At 46.3% G+C, this 12652-nt stretch overlaps 1 protein-coding gene across 8 annotated transcripts in view; it reads right to left on the bottom strand.

Annotated features, from left to right (window-relative positions):
- Positions 1-12652, bottom strand: part of LOC117236967 (protein Fe65 homolog) — a 146198-nt gene that overhangs the window by 74741 nt on the left and 58805 nt on the right. The window contains exon 1 of one of the 8 annotated variants that reach the window (XM_033500449.1): positions 4447-4451. The exons of the other annotated variants lie outside the window; for them this stretch is intronic. The gene's annotated coding sequence lies outside the window, so the exon portion shown is untranslated. Of the gene's footprint in view, positions 1-4446; positions 4452-12652 lie in introns of those variants that run through there. 8 annotated transcript variants of the gene reach the window in all.

Genomic DNA, 12652 nt, shown 5'->3' with positions numbered 1-12652 from the left:
TAACGTAACTACGAGGGTGGAATTACAAGGGGGTTAATCAACGTGCACACATACCCGCTTTGGCTTTCGAGTCCAAGGGTTGTAAATGCGCTCTGCTGGCCCACCGTGGACTTTATGCTCGTCGAAAATAGAGAGAACTGCGAAGTAGCAGTAAGAGGAATGGCAAGGGTGAAAAAGGGAACAGCCGAAGAAGAAGGGAGAAAGAGAGGCATGGATTTTACGAGGTGGACGCGCCACTTGTCTACGAAGCTCGCGGCGTTCCTCGTAAATTTATCCGAAGATCTCTCTTTCTCCTCCCCTCACCTTTGCCATCTTTCTTCTTTTTCTTTTTTATAATTTACTGCTATAGCCGGTCGTAGCAACGGGAATACTTACGCCTCGTATTTCCTTATAACGCGACGGTAACGTGGTTCCCTACGACATCGCGAAACGACCACGCGTAATTAAAAATGAAATCGTAATTGAAACACGGCGTGACGAATTTACAGCCCTCGGAGGATTGTTGCGTCGTTTTAATCGATTTGGTGTTTCGACAACCATCGTTGAGTCGTTTCTAGCGATTAAAAGGAAATTTTTCGAATTCCACTGTTCCGTGTTTGTAACGCGGACGAGAACGTGGTGTTCGGTTGACGAAATTGTGGTGGATCACCGACGCAGATATTACGTCGGGTGCAAAACAATCGGTCATATTAATTTTCGCGTAATTATTTGTTGAAAATTTTCTACGATGGCGTAGGGCGCGGTAAACTGTTACTTCGCGACTTGGTATCGTCTGCGAAGCAATTAATTATTTCCGATAAGTACAGTCGGCGCGCGGTAAGAGCGAACTACGCCGTTAACAACCGGTAATTAATTAGCTCAAATTAATATAGTTCAACGTTCCCACGATCCCCCGGTGGTGATATTTCAATATTTTAACTGCGGCACCGTGAATCCTTTTTTCTTCGCGAAAACCTGGGGCTTACCATCCTATCATCGGAGGCGAACACGAAAGAGAAAGTAGATGAGTAATTGAAGGGTGAAGTAAGTACTTGAAAAACGGCAGAGAAGATAGATCAAGAAGGAAACGTTCAAGTAGAGATCTTGAGAGGGAAATGGAATCAATAAGGTAAACAACGAATAGAGATACGATACGTAATTGATATGGCTAAAGACAGAAGAAGGTTCGGAAGGTTGAAATGTTATCGGGGTGGATTTCTGGTTAATTCGAAATAACCCTTTTGTTCAGAGTACAAGGCAACGATATCGAGATTGGTACAACACGATGGAAACTGCTTATTTTTTAAATAATAGATAGTTGCCTATTAGGGAAGTTAAAATGATAAACGAAATGTAAATGTTAGGAAATCAAAAGACGATATTTCTTAACGGGAACCTGTGTAAAGTTCACGTGAAATGCGGTAAATAAAAGTACTACGATAATTTATTTCGAAGCAAAGCTTAAATAATTTAAGGCGAAGTAAATAAATATTAATTTATATATAAATAGCATATATTTTAGTATTTACTTTGTCTCCGAATTTGTAAAGGTGGTAAATAGCGAAAAGCCATAGCGACTGAATGATAAATGGTGTGCCTAAATGTTCGAAACTTTTGGCACTTAAATCGTTCACGTAAAATAAAATTCTGCTGTAATCTTTGCGCGAAATCCAAAGGAGTAATTTCAGCCAAAGATATACAATGAAATATGAAAACTTCGTAAACCTAAGTGCCAAGCTGGGCGCACGGCGCCACGATGCCACGGCGCTAGTTATTTACGTTACATGTTGAGAAGTTCTGATGCGTGAAACGTGTCCCCTGAAATATGACGGAAGTCTCGCGTCTACCGCCTCGGCCCGTTCCATTTTTTCGCGTTCCCTTGCTCTGCAATTTAATATTTGCGAGCTGTCACGTGGCAGTCGTGGCTGCTGCTTTGTTCCAAGGCGTCGCCAGACGCGGATAACTTGGCGAATTTTCGCGAATCGCGAGATACGAGTGCGAACACAAACGTGCCGTCTGTTTCCCTCGTTCTCGTTTCCATGAGACGTAGTCGTTAGCGTTGCTTCTCAATACATATAACGTCGAGCTCCTCGCGCTTCCACCTTCCTTTTTTCGCTTTTAACTTTTCTCTTTCAATCCTGGTTTCGCTCTCAGGGTACACCGTTATGATATCGCGTAATCCTTTCTGATGTAGCCAGTCGTCACAGACATCGCGATATCGCATTGTTCCCCCGTGAAATTCCGTTAGCAGGCGAGGAAACGGGAAACGACGTACGATAGTGAAAAATAAAAAGAGCCGAGTAAGATCGAATGGCGAGATACGATCGTCTACATAGCATAAAAGGCATATAAATAACCGGTGATAATGAGAGCAGGTTATTGTTGCTCTTCCACGAAATATTACCACGGAGCCGGGCGAATAAAAGGGAGCAGAAAAAAAGCTCGTCGAGGGTGAAAACGATAAGGGAAGGCGGAACAATCACTTCCGATATCGAGGCGACGCATAACGCGTCGTTCCACGCGTAAATCCATTTACGAAAATAGTTAAAAGACACTTGATAGGCGTATGGTTAGTAGTCCCCTTAGGTGGAATAGCCGTCATGAGCCGGCGGATCTCGTAAGTTTCAGTTACAAGCAGGCTTTAACGACGTCGCGAAATATCGTAGTCCGTATCATGGAGAGAGCAACGTCCGTCGCGCCTCTGAGATAAAAGTATAAAGGCATAAAGAGATACCCGTGATGATAGAGACATTTACACGGGCAAAATGCATCGTAGGCTCGTGAAATACCGTCCAGATGGGATTTAAGGGAACCGTCTGCCGACGTCGTTTCCACGGTTAAAGGCCGTGAATGCGTCGCACGAGGGAAACGACGAAACGAACTTCTGCGTCGCCGCCTTCTTCCGACGGAAAATTCAAGGGTCAAGAAGCGAGAAAGATGAGAACGAAATTCGTGGGTTCACGTTTTCTTATCAGTAGCGGTAGATTCACGAAGGAGAAAGTTAGTTTCAGTCGGTTTAAGTTCAAAGAAAGGACGACGGCCGAGTTATTCGAGTTCAGGTCGGATTATCATACCTTTAATTCGTAGCAATTTGGTCCCCGGCCTATTAGACGAAAAGAAAAGAAACGATTGTCGGGGCATCCTAGTCGGCGACGCGCGAACGTAGCGATGGACACAGACTGGAGAAGATTAAAAAAGACGAAAAGGAAGGAGGCAAGAGAAGGGAAAGGAATGGGAGAGGAAGAAGGGAGAGCACGAGTGGCTCTCGAGAAATTCGTGACTAATTAGGACAATGGTGGGAGCACTCGGTGAGTAAGCAGGATTTTAATGGACGAGCCTTCCAATCATTACGGAAAAGCACTCTTTTATTTTACCCAGCCCTTCTTCCTGTACTCTTTTGTTTCGGCCGTCTTCGATCGTCTAATCTCCCTGCGATTCGACCATGGTCCGATGCTATCTGAATATGCTCGACGTCTCGAAAGATTCGACCGAGATAACCTTCTAGCATCCATCAAACCTTCCCTCGTCGGTGTCGCGCGTATCGATCGTACAACTTGTTATTTGAGGGAATCAAGCTATGGGGTCGGTAGGCAGATACGGGAATTTCCAGATCGATGAAAATCGGCGCCAAACTATTTAATTTCTGTGGTAGCGATTACGGAAATGGATTCGAAAGTACTTTCTAACGCGACTCGTGAGAGGGGCAAATGGCCGTGCTAATGGAATTCACGCGGTCAGATAAATTTGTTAAAGACACCGACGCATTAAATATCACGTTGGAACAGGGCGAGGGGAGGCGAGATACTTCGGCCTCGGCCGCTATCGCTTCGCCTCCATGAATAATTCAATAAAACGATAACTGCGTTGCGTGTTAATTCACCGAGTCGAGTTTCTGCGCTAATAATTCACATAGTTTGTGATATATCACTGACGTTTCGCGCCCGGCGATTATGCAGCGCGCTATGCTCGACTGTAATTTGCTCGTGAATATTTCGTGAGATTCGCCCCCCGCCCCCGCCCAGCAGGAAATCTGCCGGGACGATTTTCTTCCGTCTGGCAACGATCAGTTCGATCCGGTCCAAACGATCCCGTCGATTTTCGTGCGACGTAGCGCGAGCACACACACACACACACACACACACACACACATCTAACAGGAGAAACAAACCAATTACAATCCAACGCGTATCCAGCGTGCGTTACGGTTTACCAACGCCGGAATAACAGGATAATCCGGACCGTATGGTTGGTCAGACGATATGAAGCTACAAGGGGTGGATCGCAAAAGGTCGACAGACAGAAATAACGAAACGACCGGCGGCCTCCGTGGATCGAATTTATGAAACGATAGTCGGCTAGTCTGTGATAATTGCGCGTTCTGCAGAGAACATTATAGGATCGTATCGTAGTTGGTTTTATCGTCAATATTTGTCACCAGCGCGGATACAGGCACCCTTGTCTCGTTACTTTACTCCGTGCTGCCTTTACGGCCGCCTAAGCCAGTATCGTAATTATGGCGGGTTATAGGAGTATAAAGGGAGAAGTAGAGACGAAGTAACACTCTCGATCTCACCTATAAATGGCCTAAGGCCGATACGCCTTTCGTATTTACACGGCCTGCCAATATGTGTGGACAAGCTTGCCTCTTTGTGCGCGTATGTCTATATCTGTGTGTGTCGAAGGTCGAGCACACCGTACGGTACGGTATGCATGCATCGTCCCACATGCTCGAGCGTAACGCACTGTTAACTGTGGCAACAACGATGCTACGGGCCATGTTTACTGAAATATGGTAAACGCCGTTTGACGGCTTGTCTCGTATTCTATAATCCGTGCAATTGAAATCCGAGGAAATTAGCTACTCCGTTGTTAATTAATTCCGTTCCCGATTGTTGCATTTCCTCTGTTCAAAATGAAACACGCGCCGCTCAAATTCGATTCGTCGTTTACCTTCCGATCGACCAATGTTTTATTGGTTGCCTGTCCCAACTGTTTGTCGGGTTCGGTCGACTAAACGAGAAAAAGGAAAAGGGCAAACCAGTGGGCGGCCCCAAAGGATTCCACGAACCGTTATAATTGCCTTTTCTATTACTTTTTGCAACTTGTTCGATATTTTGCAAACTAAGCACATAGGATCGCGCGGAAATGCAAAACCATCAAACAGCTTTCCAGTAAAACGTTGTTCTCAGGTTCATTAGCTACCGTACACTTGACGGATTTCTCGCGAAAAGGACGTTTCTCCGCAACCGACGACTTTCAACGCGAGCAGAAACGCGGTTACAGCGCAGCTTATTCAATTTTCCAAGCTCGCCTCGTGTTACGTGCTCACGCTGTAAACGTTTGACGAATAGAACGAACGCTGCACACAGCCGATGGTTGCGTCTTAAACGGTATACACCGTGCTTACTTCAATAAAATTGTAATCCCCCGCGAACGCGAAAAGCAGCGTAGGAAGCGTTTCTTGATCGTCGAAAGGAATATTTTCCACGGTGGATTTTTACACACATTTCTATCTTTAATTTCTTCGAGTTATTTTGAAGAGCCAAAGAGGCGTCTTATTCACGCTCGAAGCACGTTAAAGGAAACTCGAAGAAATACTTGGCGAAATATTTCCGCTGATCCGCCTTGTTTATAATAGGTGGCCATGAAAAAGAAACAGGTAGAAACTTTCTTTCGGCGTCGATTTTCATTCTCTCGTCGAGTAGCTGAGCGTGCGAAACGGAAGGCGTACGAAATGCTAGATTGTTTCACGGGATGGAATAACGGGAATATTAAAGAAACAAGGCCAGGAAAAGTGTCCCAACGATGGCGCCTCGAATGTCCTTTGATAACAAGGAGCGGAGCGAGTGTTTCGCATAAAAGAAGCTCGCCTACCATCTTGAGCTTGGCCGTCAAAAATTATTCTTTGGTGAGAAGCAGCCCGCTCGGAGAGGTTGTCTTGAACGCGCTGCTTAATACAGAGGTCGCAAAAGGGGGAATACCCTGTTTTCGCGATGAAAAGAGTCGTTACGGGTTAAGGTACATGCAAATTCCTTGATAGAGACGAGGAAGAAAGTCGATTGGAAGTTTCAGTCGCGAGCACTTCGGGGTCAGCTAGAGACCCTTTTCTGATATGAACTTCCCCAGTCGGGGGGAGAAAGTTTGTATTCTCGTTCGGGATGGAAGCTCCTCTGGCCGAAACGAGTGTTTCGTGGCACCGTATCGACTGAAAGTTTCCCAGAGAGCTGTTTCCCAACGACGTAGGATCGTTCTCCGAAATGTCTGACGGGCGATCGCGATATCGAGCACAAAGAGAGGGGAAACGATAACGAAAAATCCGGCAAATGAGATGGAACGGACGAGGAAGAAAATTAGTTCGGGAAACGTACTACCAACGGATTAACTTATTCGAAGAGGAAAATGTAAAAGAGAGGATAGAAAATGTTCATCGTACGGTCTATGATCGAGCTTCGTTAATCCATTCGACGATCTAAAGACGAATCAGACCGGAGGATAAATTATGTAGCAGGCCGGATAATGCGGTCTGGGAATGTTCCTACCCTTAAGCTCGATGAACGTCGAAAAAAGCAGCAATTCATCTTGAGAGCGGAAGAATCGCGGAAACTAAAAAACTTCGCCGATAAGCTTCAACTTTGGCGTCATAACTCTCTTCGAGTTCATTGAATCCACTTTTCGTCCTTCATCGTCAAATAATTTCTACACCCTTCGGAATTACTATTTTACGGCATCCAAGTTGGCGTTCATTCGACGTTGCTGTATCGGACCTCTTTATCGTGCCAGTTTATCGATTTTATCTTCCTAAGTATCTACTTACCCACAATGATTTTAAGAACTCCGTAGCGGTGGTCGCAGAAAAAAAGAGCCACAAGCCACGAGATAAATTCCCCGAGATCGATTCTACGAGGCAGGACGAGGTAGCTCGGTTTACCGCTTCTTCCGATACTTCCACGGATTTTCCCGATGTGTTTTTTAGACGGTAACGAGATCAGCGTTCGTTTCTACGGCAGACACCTATACGGATAGGGCTTCAACTAGAGCACGCGGGTTCCACCCTCCCGGCAACATTCATCCTCGTGCCGGTCTACTATATTCGACCCTGCCCCTCTCCTCCGCCTCTTCATCCCCGTTCGTGCTTCTTCTTCAGGATAATCTTGTTACTGGCGATAGCTACCCTTTTAATCCGCAGGAGCTTGTCTACGAACGAACACCTAATCGTTCGCCGAACCAACCTGGCTGTCTCTATCTCTATTCCGGGGTTGAAATCTTTCAAACCTGCTATAAGTTTAAATACCTATTACTCTCCGAATATAAGCGAGGTTGCTTCGTAAGACTAGCTCCGTAAGAAGCAAGTAGAAGGCAACTCGAATTCCTTTGGAGTTGTACGGATTTCTAACGAACAGTCCGAATCTGCTTACTTTAATCCGTTCCGCGTGAATCGAGCGACGCAAGGGATAAAAGGGGCGTCTTGCATTACAGAAGGGTAGGGTTCAATCGTCACGAGAGACGTGCTTCTCTCTCATATCTGATTCCAGCGTTACGATGAAACTAAACACCGAAAAAGGAAAAGAAAGAGCAGTGTGCATCGTGGGCGATGAGCGTTCGATCGATCGTGAAGACGAGTACGCGACGCGTTTAATTTATTCACAAAACAGGTGAACGGATATTTCGAGGATGAGAAAGTTGATTTCTGGGTTATCGGAGAGTCTATTGACGTGGTCGCCCATCTGCTCGTTAACCCTGTGCACCGAAACGATTATCGATAAGAAGGTTATTAAAGTTTCACGCGAATGGCGTTTCGTGTTGCACGAAGAAAAGAGACGTCGCGCCGTTGTGCTTCATCGGCCTCGATTAGGTCGGACAAATAGCAGCAACCTGTTCAACGCTCCCACGAGGAAACAACGGCAATACGCGTTCCTATGTATATTATGTAGTGGCTTAATCGCGAACTAGGGATCCTGTCCATTAAGGGATCAGCTTGACCGTGCTCTACGTATATATGTATACAGTCGACGAAAAAACGAGTCTTCGACTTTGAACACCAGGTTGACGTTTATTGTTAATAAATCGGTGACCTCGTTGCCATTCGTTTAACCATTTCTTTTCCATTTCTTTGAGACACGATGAAAGGAACGTCACAAAGTAATACGCGTTCGTATAGTTTCTGCAAGAATGCATGCGATCTTTAGATATAAAGAGCGAATATTTCTGTCGCGTAATGGCTATTTGTTCGAACGAGTACGTTTTTCTAGCTCGTGCAATTTCACGTCGTGACGCAATCGTGTACAAAATCGGGCGATCTGCTTCCATTCGAAGCGATCTTCGCGTTTTGATCTGCTGACAAGGTCCACTGGACTATCCCGCTTTAATAGAGACTACGACCCTTGAGGCAACTCGCGCCATTCTGAACGGACCGGACGTTAACCAGCATACCAGGATCGCCGTCTCCATTCTCGTTTCTTCCCCGACCTACGATAGGGCAAACAATGGCCCTGAATTCGGCTGTCTTGGAATTAATGTTAAAATGCTCGGCGATACTTCGGCAAAACCCTGGGGAGCCCGTGGGCCAACCGCGTTAACTAGAATGGCTCGTGAGTTAGCCCTTTCGACAATGGAATGGTAATTACGAAATGACAATGGAGCCAACTGGTCGTCGAATTTTTCAAGGAAAATCACCGAGATAAATGGTTTGTATAGAATTTCTCCGACAATTGAATCGACTTCTTGGTATCTTTTGAAGTTAACCAAACTTCCTGTATAAAACGAAGAAGTCAACCCTCGATAAACCGCCAGCCATCTTCGGAGCGTCAAAAATGAAGAGGATCTCGAGCTCGAAACGACCGTGAGAAAGCTAGCCAAACAGTTCACCAAGATCGAGGATGGAAGTCGACTGAGATAGTCTCCATGGTCTTATCTCGAGGCCAACTAATTTCCAAGGATTTTGTAGACGTGCGTTGCGCCAGGTCGCCTTCATCAAGGGTTAATCAGATCACGGTGAGGGGAGGTAGGTGGACCAGCACTGGAAACTGTAGCAAGGCGCGACCGAGAGACGGAATACGGTGACGTGAACTCGGTGAGATTGGCGCGTTGCACGAAGAGGGAAGGTAGAGCGAACCGTTGATAGAGAGATAGTAGAGAGATCGTGGCAAATCGTTCGTGCACGTATTACAGGCACGTTCACGCGTGGTTGTTTGCACGTGACAGGCGAAGAGCAAATACGTGTTTTCATTTGATGTGTTAAGCTTTTAGCTCTTTGTGTGAGTTTGTCGGCCGCGCTCCAGCCAACTATCTCTGCGAATTTCTCCTGCGTTACTCGTCACCGTCTGCGTGTATCGCATTTGCACGCGTATACACCTGTTTGTGTACGTAGCTATGTGCGTGTGTGTGTCTGTCTCATTGGTGCTCGAGGTCGCGCGTGCGCGCGTTCTACTACGTGCATGACGAACTCTGTTATACTCCCGGAACGAAAGAGACGACAGGGTGACGACCAACCAGGCCGATGATCTCCGTGCACCGTTGGAAAAGTGGGGCGGTAATTTCATTTGCATGGGGTTGTGCCAACTGCGCGACGGCGAGACCGTCGAACGGGGGCAACAGAGACAATAGAAGGGAAAAGGGATGGCCGACGGGAACAGCGGGTACGCGTCGACTCAGCCACGGACCGAGAAAGAGGCCGAGGGAACAACGGAATGAACGAGGAGTCGTGACACGACGAAAAAAGAAAAGCGGGACGGAAACGAAACGAAAAAGAAGAGGAAACGAGTCCGTTGCCTCGACGAGGAATGCTATCGAGATGTTATACCCGCCACAAGGGCGTTTTCCGTTCTACCACCTTTGCATACTTTATTGCATATTCAGGCTTCTCGTTTCTTTCCGAGCATCACACGTCCGTGATAGACCAGGAACACGGAGATAGGGAATAATAAATATCGAAGAAGTCGAGTAACGCGAATATTCTAAGCGTGTGTGCTTTGGTTCCTCTGAAAATGAAAACTCCTACTACGGATAACGAAGTGTTCTACGATACGCCGATTCTTCTTATCGTACTCTTCAAACGACAAGACTTCAAACGACAAGAAATTTTGAATTTCCTTGCAAACTTGATTCTCCTTTCGCGTCTCGTCCTCTATCTTTCTTTCTTCCCGAAACGCGTATCTGATACGGAGGATTCCGGGTCCGTTTGCCAGATCGTTGCTCCGCTGTTCTTTCTACCGGTCACGAGCCGCATCGCACAGACGAGCATAAATTTCGAGGCGATACGATTGTTGCGAATTCTCAACTAAATAGCGATCGATCAAGTTCAACCGATCGGTTGATATCGGGAACCTTGTATGAGATTAACGCTCAAGGTGGAGGTAAATTAAATATATCGAGTATTACTATGGTTTGGTCATTTATTCGTGTATACGCGAAGAGTTTGACGTTCTGATCACGTCGGTTGTACGATCTTGTTGAGATTGAATACGAATAGTACGATGCTCTGATGAGGACTGTCGTAAGATGTTGTTGCTACTCCCACCAGAAGCTTCGTCTCGTGCTTACATCCTGATTTCCGGTCCCCGGGTTTTCCCTGGTTTAATTGTACTCTCGTGGGTGCATATCCTCTGGTATTGCCAGCTGTTTACCTTTAAATATAATATAAATGCTTCTAATACTTTCTTCAATTCTTCCCGTTCCATTTTCAATTTTCTTATGTGTCCTTCTTGATTCCTCGAAACTCCAAATCCTCGACAACGATGTCCATAAGTAGAAAAAGTCTGCACTACTTGCGAGTGTCGGTGAGACGCGGATGAGGCCAGAGGAACGTATTAATATTCTGCGGTCGGTATAACCCTCGAAAGGTACATTTCTAGTCTCGACACATTTGCGTAGGGCTTCCATTTCCTCTCTCTAATCCACGAAATTCTCGAGGTAATACACGTATACATGTGTACGTAACGTATATACGTGAACATATATAATATATATATATATATACCTATAGAGATACGTTTGTAGATGTACGTCGGCCTGTATACCTCGAAACACACCGACAAGGATGTCTTTCTACAGCCGGATCACCCTCTCGTCCATGACCCAACCGCATAATCGTTCTTCAGCTTGCGTTCTCCGCATAATCCAGCCGTCGACAGCATCAACAGAGAGAAGGCATCGCGAGGGTGCGGTCCATGTACTTTTGTTGCACGGTTTACATAATGTTGCTATTGCTCGCCGCGTTTCCCAAAAACACGCATTCTATTCACTATACGCCAAGCGGCTAATGGACAAGCCCATCCCTTCGCAGTTTCACCGTTTCTCCTATCCATTCTTCATTCTCATCGCAAGTTACAAGCTCGTGCCCTGTGTGCTTTCTTATCCTCTTAAGTGTCATAAATCAAGCTTTAATGTCGGTTTGGTCGGCCGGATAAATCGTGGCTCGCGTCGTTGCGCCAATTTTGCGTAATATTGCAAATGGTATTGGTCTGAGGATCGGGTCATATACATAGTAGGCCGTATACATCAAGTACAATAGGAATAGAGGTGGTATGTAGCGAAAGAAAAAACGGGAAACGGTTTCCTTTTCTTCCTTTTATTCCTTCTTTTTCTATCCTTTGCGCTCAACACGCTTTGTCCCACAGTTTAATCCCTACGTCACTTTCTGCTCCAATTTCTTCGAGAATCTTTGTCATTCGAGAACTTCCGAGCGTTTCAATTTTCTCCGTTCGGCGTGCCGGTCGCACAGCTTTACATTCCGCAGACTCTCGAGGAATCCGGCTTTTTGTCTTAACAATTGGAGCGGCGGCGACGCTCTCGCCGCGACGGCGGTCGCACAATGCTCCCCTGGAACAGCCGGGGTTCGCCTCCTCGTTCCACGACGACAATGAAGTTTGCCTCGTTCCAGAAATAATGGGCCAGGCGCGCTATAAACTCCGCGCATCCGCGTTTAAACGCGTTTCAACGTAATTAAAAAATGGCGTTCGAAGACGCATTGCCGTGTTTTCACGCAGTTGCCCGGCTCGTTTCAGAAAACCGGGCCCTCTTTCCATCTCTCTCTCTCTCTCTCTCACACTCACTCTCTCTCTCTCTCTCTGTCTCGTCAGAGCGCTCGCTGGTCCACTTCGAAATGCGTGCCGGAATTTTAAACATATACGCGACATTAATTCCCCGAACGTTACGCGAATTATAATTATTTGCCTCGCGGCCGTGCCGCTTAACAACTCGCTCGTTGTTCTGCATTATAACGAGAGAAAAATGGGAAAAAACAACGCCTGTTCACTGCGCGAGCGTGTTTTTCCTCTTTCCCCTCTTGTTTCTCTTCTTCGCAGTTGTTTCTCGTTTCAACTGCTCCTCCTGCTCTCGTTTCAACTTCAAGATACGGTGCTAGAGAAGAGGGAGAGAGTGAGAGAGAGGGAGGAGAGAAAGGGAGAAAAAAGAAAGGAATTCAAGCCGGATGCTGGCTCTCTTTCGTTTCTTCGTCCAGCCTACCTCTCTGTCCACTAAAGTTAATAGGTAGGAAACTCGACGTAAGCCTCGTAATAAAGTGGCGAAACGTACGGTCCTTTCTGCTCCGACAAGACGTAGTCCTCGTTAGTCCTAGAAGTACTTTTGTCCTCGCGCAACCCGAGCTTTCCTTCATTTCTTCTCGGCATTTTCCTTTACGACGCTTTCTTTGCTTTCTAGCTCGTCTAGCGTTAAC

This window comes from Bombus vosnesenskii, unplaced genomic scaffold (genome assembly GCF_011952255.1).
Source record: "Bombus vosnesenskii isolate JDL3184/JDL3185 unplaced genomic scaffold, Bvos_JDL3184-5_v1.1 scf7180000013352, whole genome shotgun sequence".
In the NCBI taxonomy this organism is placed as follows: domain Eukaryota; kingdom Metazoa; phylum Arthropoda; class Insecta; order Hymenoptera; family Apidae; genus Bombus; species Bombus vosnesenskii.
The sequence above is the reverse complement of the archived record's forward strand: the minus strand, read 5'-3'. Positions and strand labels throughout refer to the sequence as shown.